Genomic DNA, 6,734 nt, shown 5'->3' on the forward strand with positions numbered 1-6,734 from the left:
TCAACACCTTTTAGAAGTAGTCAAAGACTTGTTCATTCTCATGGTAAAGGTCTTGCATAGACCTATGCACATTGTTGTTTTCATTGTGGTATTCTGAGTCGAAGTGTTGACAAGGATCCATCAAGCCTTGGTCTAGAGTCATAGCATTTCCAATGTAAGGATTAACCAATCCTTCAAATTTATCATCCCATAGACCATAAACTTCATTCTGTTTCTCCCCTATGTAGGGTGGATCATGAGTTGACGAGAGCAACTTCCTTCCTTGTTATCATGACCAATAAGGCCCTCACCAAAACTTGTTGTGGGTGAGCTTTGCAAGCTCTCATTCTTGTTGTGAAAAATTCCATACTCTCCGAATAGAGCCATTTTAACATCATCAATATCTTTCTTCCAATTAGGCGGTGTGTCTTTGCCCTTCTCTTTAAGATTTCCATCTTTCCCGTGTTCTCTGAATGGAGATTCCATCTTCTTCTTGTCACCCTTCCGAGTGTAGTGATCAACCATAAAACATAGCTCAAACAAATTGCAAGCTCTCATAGTCTTATCAAGGTTAAAGGTGATTGTTTCATCACCTACTTCAAGGGTGAGCTCTCCATGTTTCACATCGATCACCGCTCCGGCGGTGTGTAGAAAAGGTCTTCCTGAAATGATTGGAATGTTAGAATCCTCCTCCGTATCAACAATGACAAAGTCCACCGGTATGAAAAATTTTCCAACTCTCACGGTACATCTTCCCATATTCCTAGTGGTTTCTTCGTTGATCGATCCGCCATTTGTAAGGTCATGTTGGTGCACTTGAGCTCTCCCACTCCTAGTCATTTACATAACGAGTATGGCATGACACTCACACTTGCACCTAGATCACATAGCGCCTTGTTGATTGTGGTATCACCAATGGTACACGAATAAAGAAACTCCCCGGATCTTTGAGCTTTGGAGGGGAATTCCCTTGTAGAATTGCACTACTCACCTTAGTAAAGGCAATGGTCTTCAATTTTCGGATGGAATTCTTCTTGGTAAGGATATCTTTCATGTACTTTGCATAGGCCGGAACATGATGGATTAGCTCCGTGAATGGTATAGAAAATTCTAAGTTCTTCACAATCTCCATGAACTTTCCAAGTTTCTCATCAAACTTAGGCTTAGCTTGGCGACTTGGGAATGGAAGTCTAATCACAATAGGCTCTTTCTCAACTTCTTTAGCCTTCTCTTTACTTCTCTTCCTTGATGAGTCATTGGTTGTTATTTCTACCACCTTAGGGTTTCTCCTTAGTGGCTCAATCACATCACTTTGCTTGTTATTCTCCCCAATAATTCCTTCTTCAATTTGCATCTTTGGTCCCTCATATCTAGTACTGCTCCACAAGTGGATAGCATTGATGGTCTCATGTCTTGTGGGAGGATTACCTTGAGGAAGTAATTGTCCCTTTTGTCTTTGGGAGCTAGAAGAGGCCAATTGAGACAATTGAGTCTCCAACATTTTGGTGTGAGCAAGGATATTATTGATGGTGGTTTCTTTAGCTTGGCTATCCCTTTGTATTTGAGCAAAGAAATCTTGTTGGCTCTTTTGCATTTGGAGGACCACTTTTTGAACATAAAAAGCTTGGTCATTGGGTTGATTGTAGTATGGTCTTTGAGTAGGATTTCTCATTGGAGGTGGTGTGTATGTGGGTTGTGGGTTTGGACATTTTGGCTCTTGTATGAGAGATTTAGATGGAATTTGGTATTCTCATTATATTAGTTGGAATAAGGGGTGCCATTCTTGAATGCTTGAAAAGCATTTACTTGTTCATTTGTTCCCCTACATTCGTTTTGGTCATGTCCCAAGGTTCCACAACTTTCACATACTCCATTTGGGATTGAGGATGATGCCATCATAGCATTGACATGTTGTTTGGGTGATTTGGAAGCTTCATCAAGCATAGCCATGGCCTTCTCATACTTCAAGTTGATAGTGTCGATTTAAGCACTTAGTTGAGCACCCAATTGTGTGATGGAATCCACCTCATGCTTTCCTCCTCTAATGGCCTTTCGGGGCCTACTATATTGGGAATTATGAACCGCCATCTCTTCGATTTTGGCCCATGTTTGGTTGTCATCAGCTTCAGTGAACCTCCCATTGGAGCCCATATTAAGCACATTTCGTGAGTCTTCATATAAGTCATTCCAAAACTATTGAACAAGGAACCACTCACTAAGTCCATGGTGTGGACAAGAACGACAAGTATCCTTAAATCTCTCCCATGCTTTATATAATGATTCCTCATCCCTTTGCTTGAACCCGGTGATTTAGGCTCTCAACCTGTTAGTCTTCTCCGGAGGATATAATTTCTTGTAGAAAGCAAGTGCTAACTTCTTCCATGAATCAATACCAAGGGTAGCCTTGTCTAGGCTCTTTAACCATTACTTTGCGGCATCGATCAAGGAAAAAGGAAACAACACCCATCGAATTTGATCTTGGGTTACTTCGGTTTGAGAGATAGCATCACAATAGTCACAAAAAGTTTCCATGTGTAGATGAGGATCTTCACTAGGCATCCCTCTAAATTGGCTTCTCTCAACTAGTTGTATGAATGCGGATATGGCAATGAAATTACCGGTTAGGTGAGGTGGTGTTGGAGTACCATTTGGTAGGTTCTCCTCGGTTGGTACGGAATGAGACGAAAATTTAGGCATTGTGGGTTGATTTTGTGGTTGGTTTTGAATTGGGTTCTCCTCTCCTTCTTTTCCAGAAGGGTTGGTAAACACAACACTATCCGATTGGATAATACCGACGTCCACAAGTTCTCCAATACCCAAACTTGTTGAAGCCCCTCTAGCGGTTCTTCTAATATTGGTCAAAGTTCTTTCAATTTTGGGATCAATAGGCAAAGGTCTACCTTTTGATCTCCTAGACATGCAAAAAGCAAACAACTAGAAAACAATTAAAACTACCTTGAGGAGTTTGACTTCCCCAAGGTTAAGAAAGACACAACTAAAAACAACAAAAGACAACAATTCAATTAAACACCGTCCCCGGCAACGGCGCCATTTTTGGTGCGGTTCGAAACTTTGTCGTCTAAGTCAACCAACAAAAACAATATTTATAACTAAACAAACTACTCTTAGTATAGTGGTAAGTAAAGGTCGGATCCCAAAGGACGGGTGTTGAATTAAGTTATCGGTTGTAGAAAGCTATGTCTTAGGATTGTCACAAATTGGGTTGAGATATGGGGTATCAAGCCATACTACTATAACAATGAAATGTAAAGAAATGAAAGCACAACAAGCAACTAAAGTGAGGGTTTGTAAACAATAGATTAAGGCACTAGGGTGTCATGGGTTCATAGGGGATTCATGGTGGTGATCATATAAACATGTTTTCATAGTTGCAAGCAATTATTGTTGTAGAGGAACCGAGTTAGTTTATGTCTTACGGTTCATAGGAAGATTTGGGTCCTGGAGCCGAGTCGTCTAGACTGTACAACACCTACAAGTCGACTTACTTTCTTCCTATTCACTTCTATGCATGGTCTAATAAGACTCGAGTTAGTTTATATCTTACAAGTCTTGTTGAATAGATAAGAAATGGGTAAAAATGCAAGGTTTCATAGTCTAGCATTTCATCAAGCATAACATGTGCATAGGTTAACACTACAACAAGCAAGCAATCATATGATAACATATTAGATTAATTATGGATCTACCCCCATGTTATAGTTCCCCTAATCCCCCATTAACCCTAGCTAGGAGACTACTCACTCATGACTATGGTAAACATGCTAATGAAGGTGTCAATCATATTAGCAAGTTTAAACATCGTAAATGAGTAAATAAATAAGCAAGGGTAAAAAGGATTATACCTAAATTGAGGATGATCCAAATAATAAGCAAAAATAATAGAAGAACACTTGATGAATGATGAAGAGTTGTCAAGTCTTCAATAAACCCAAATAATCTTCAAATTACCCAATTAAAACTAAGAACACTTAAAGAAGAATTAAGATTTGATTAATATTGGATTAAGAGATCACAACTTGATAAACTTAATTAATGCTAAATTCCAACTAGGTAAACTTGGTTCTTAATCCCCTAACACATTGGGGTATTTATACTAAGTACAAGTATTAGGGTAACTAAGGGCTTAAATGATGATTAAGTCCCTAAGAAGATGATTAGTGCTTTGCAAGTCCTAGAGAGAGCCGCCCGGATTATGGATTGAAGCAAACTCGCTCTGCCTGGTGATCCGCTTGACCTGAGGTTGAGACGCTCGGATTGAGCCTTGAGACGCCCGACCTGGGCTCGGGACACTCGGATTGAGGGCTGAGACGCCCTGATCAATGCTTGAGACGCCCGGATCTTTGTTCAGCCCTTCTTCTTCTTCTTTGACTGCCCAAGGATCCGTGGGGGTCATGGGGGTTTTCATCATTTCCCATTTCTACTTCATTTATTCACTTAGGCCTTTAGTAATGGTCTCCCCTTTGATGCTTGGTCATAAGATGCATCCATTTAGCTCTACTTTGCTCCATAAGTGCAAGGTTAGCAATCCTCTCCTACCAATGACACAAAACCTCAAAGAATATGCAAAGTAGGGAACTAAAGATAAGAAACGACCCTAAATAGCACTAGAAATCATAGGAACGAGGCTAGTTCGGGGACTAAATATGCACAAATATGAGTCACATCAATAGGAGCTATTCTCATTCAGGAGAGGAAACTCGTGGCATATTTCAGTGAGAAGCTGAGTGGGGCCAAGCAGAGCTACGCCACTTATGATAAGGAGTTCTATGCTCTTGTTAGGGCTCTTATGCATTGGAGCCATTATCTCAAACCTAAATCATTTGTGCTACACTCAGATCATAAAGCCTTGAAGTATATCAGTGGCCAGCACAAATTAAACCACAGGCATGCTAAGTGGGTTGAATTTCTGCAGTCCTTCACCTTTTCAAGCAAGTATAAGGAAGAAAAGCTAAATATTATTGTTGATGCCCTGTCAAGGAGGCATTCCCTACTAACAGTCATAAAACAAAGGGTGCTTGGCTTTGAATTCATGAAGGAACTTTAAAAAGATGATCCTGACTTCTATGAAGACTGGCAAATTCAAAATGAGGGAACCAGGGTTCAGGGAACTAAGTTCTTGCTGCAGAAAGGGTTCTTGTTCCATGGGAATAAGTTGTGTATTCCAAGAGGCTCCTACAGGGACCTGCTGCTCAAGGAAGTCCACTCTAGTGGACTAGGAGGACACTTTGGGGTCCAGAAGACATTGGAAATATTGCAGGACCAGTTTTATTGGCCGAAAATGATGGGGGGGTGCTTAAATTGCCCTGAGAAGGTGTTATGTGTGTCAACAGGCCAAAAGTTATTTCCAGGCTGGTCCTTACACTTCATTCCAAGTGCCTAACATCCTTGGGAGGATGTTAGTATGGATTTCATGGTGGCATTGCCTAGGACCCGAAGGGGCAATGACTCTATAATGGTGGTTGCTGACAGGTTCAGCAAGATAGCTCATTTCATAGCTTGCAAGAAGACTAAGGATGCTGCAAGTATTGCTGAAATCTACCTGAAAGAGATAGTCAGGCTACATGGTGTTCCTAAAACCATTGTATCTGACAGGGATGTGAAGTTTATGAGCTACTTCTGGAAAACCTTATGGAGGCTGCTAAACACCAGGTTGTTGTTCAGTACATATCACCACCCTCAAACATATGGCCAGACTAAGGTCACAAACAAAACATTGGGAAAGATTCTGAGATGCATTGTTAACAAGACCCTCAAAGATTGGGATTTGAAGCTACCTCAGGCTGAATTTGCCTTCAACAGGGCACCAACATCTACAACTGGTCACAGTCCATTTGAGGTGATCTATGGGGTCAATCTTTTAATTCCCTTAGATCTGTCAAGTGTCCCCAAGGAAGAAATGAGTTATGCTGCAAAGAAACAGGCAGAACAGATAATGAAACTACATGCTGCAGTTAAGAGGCAGATTGAGAAGGCTAATGAGTCCTATCAGAAACAGGCCAGGGTCACAAGGAAGAATAAGGAATTTGTGCCAGGGGACTTAGTATGGATCCACCTCAGAAAAGAAAGGTTCTCAGCCAAGAGGAAGAGCAAGCTAATGCCAAGAGCTGATGGTCCATTTGAGGTCATTGAGAAGGTTGGTCCAAATGCTTACAAGATTGACCTTCCTGGTGACTATGGAGTGCATGAAACGTTCAATATTGGGGATCTAAGCCCATACTATGGAGAGTTAGAGGATGAATAGGAACCAGGCTTGAGGTCAAGCTCTTTTCAACCAGGGGAGGATGCAGCAAGAGCTGACATACAACGCTCAACTGATTCTAGTCCAAGCTCAGGCCAGGGCCAACCAAGTTCCAGCTAAGGCAATGATCAGGCTTTCAGGAGGATGACAAGGTCCAGCTACCAGCTGCCTACCTGGCCAGCTGATAGAACCCTCAACTAAGCTCCAAGAAACTGAAATCCAGGGCTAATCCAGCCTAGTTAGTTCAGTACTAGCAGCCAAATAACAAGCAGAAGGCAGATGAGAAGTAGGAGGAATGTCACTATCACATTTCCTTAACTGTTTAGGCAAAGGCTAAAGTGAAAAGCTTGAGGTAATTGAAAGAGTGCAGGTTTGACCAGCACCTTTTTTGCAAAACAACAAGACAATTAGAGTTTTCGAAACTCTAAAAAGAGCGCCACCACAGACCTGCATCAGAACAAGAAGCCTGCACCAGAACAAGACAAAGAGGCTGACA

The 6,734-nt window shown here is 41.4% G+C and overlaps 1 non-coding gene across 1 annotated transcript; it reads left to right on the plus strand.

The window, feature by feature from the left end:
- The first annotated feature begins 2,197 nt into the window (after positions 1 to 2,197).
- LOC141615873 (small nucleolar RNA R71) lies at positions 2,198 to 2,304 on the plus strand. Its single transcript, XR_012530262.1, has one exon. It is a non-coding gene; the product is annotated as a small nucleolar RNA R71 (small nucleolar RNA).
- The last annotated feature ends 4,430 nt before the right edge of the window (positions 2,305 to 6,734 follow it).

This window comes from Silene latifolia, chromosome 11, assembly GCF_048544455.1.
Source record: "Silene latifolia isolate original U9 population chromosome 11, ASM4854445v1, whole genome shotgun sequence".
Lineage (NCBI taxonomy): Eukaryota > Viridiplantae > Streptophyta > Magnoliopsida > Caryophyllales > Caryophyllaceae > Silene > Silene latifolia.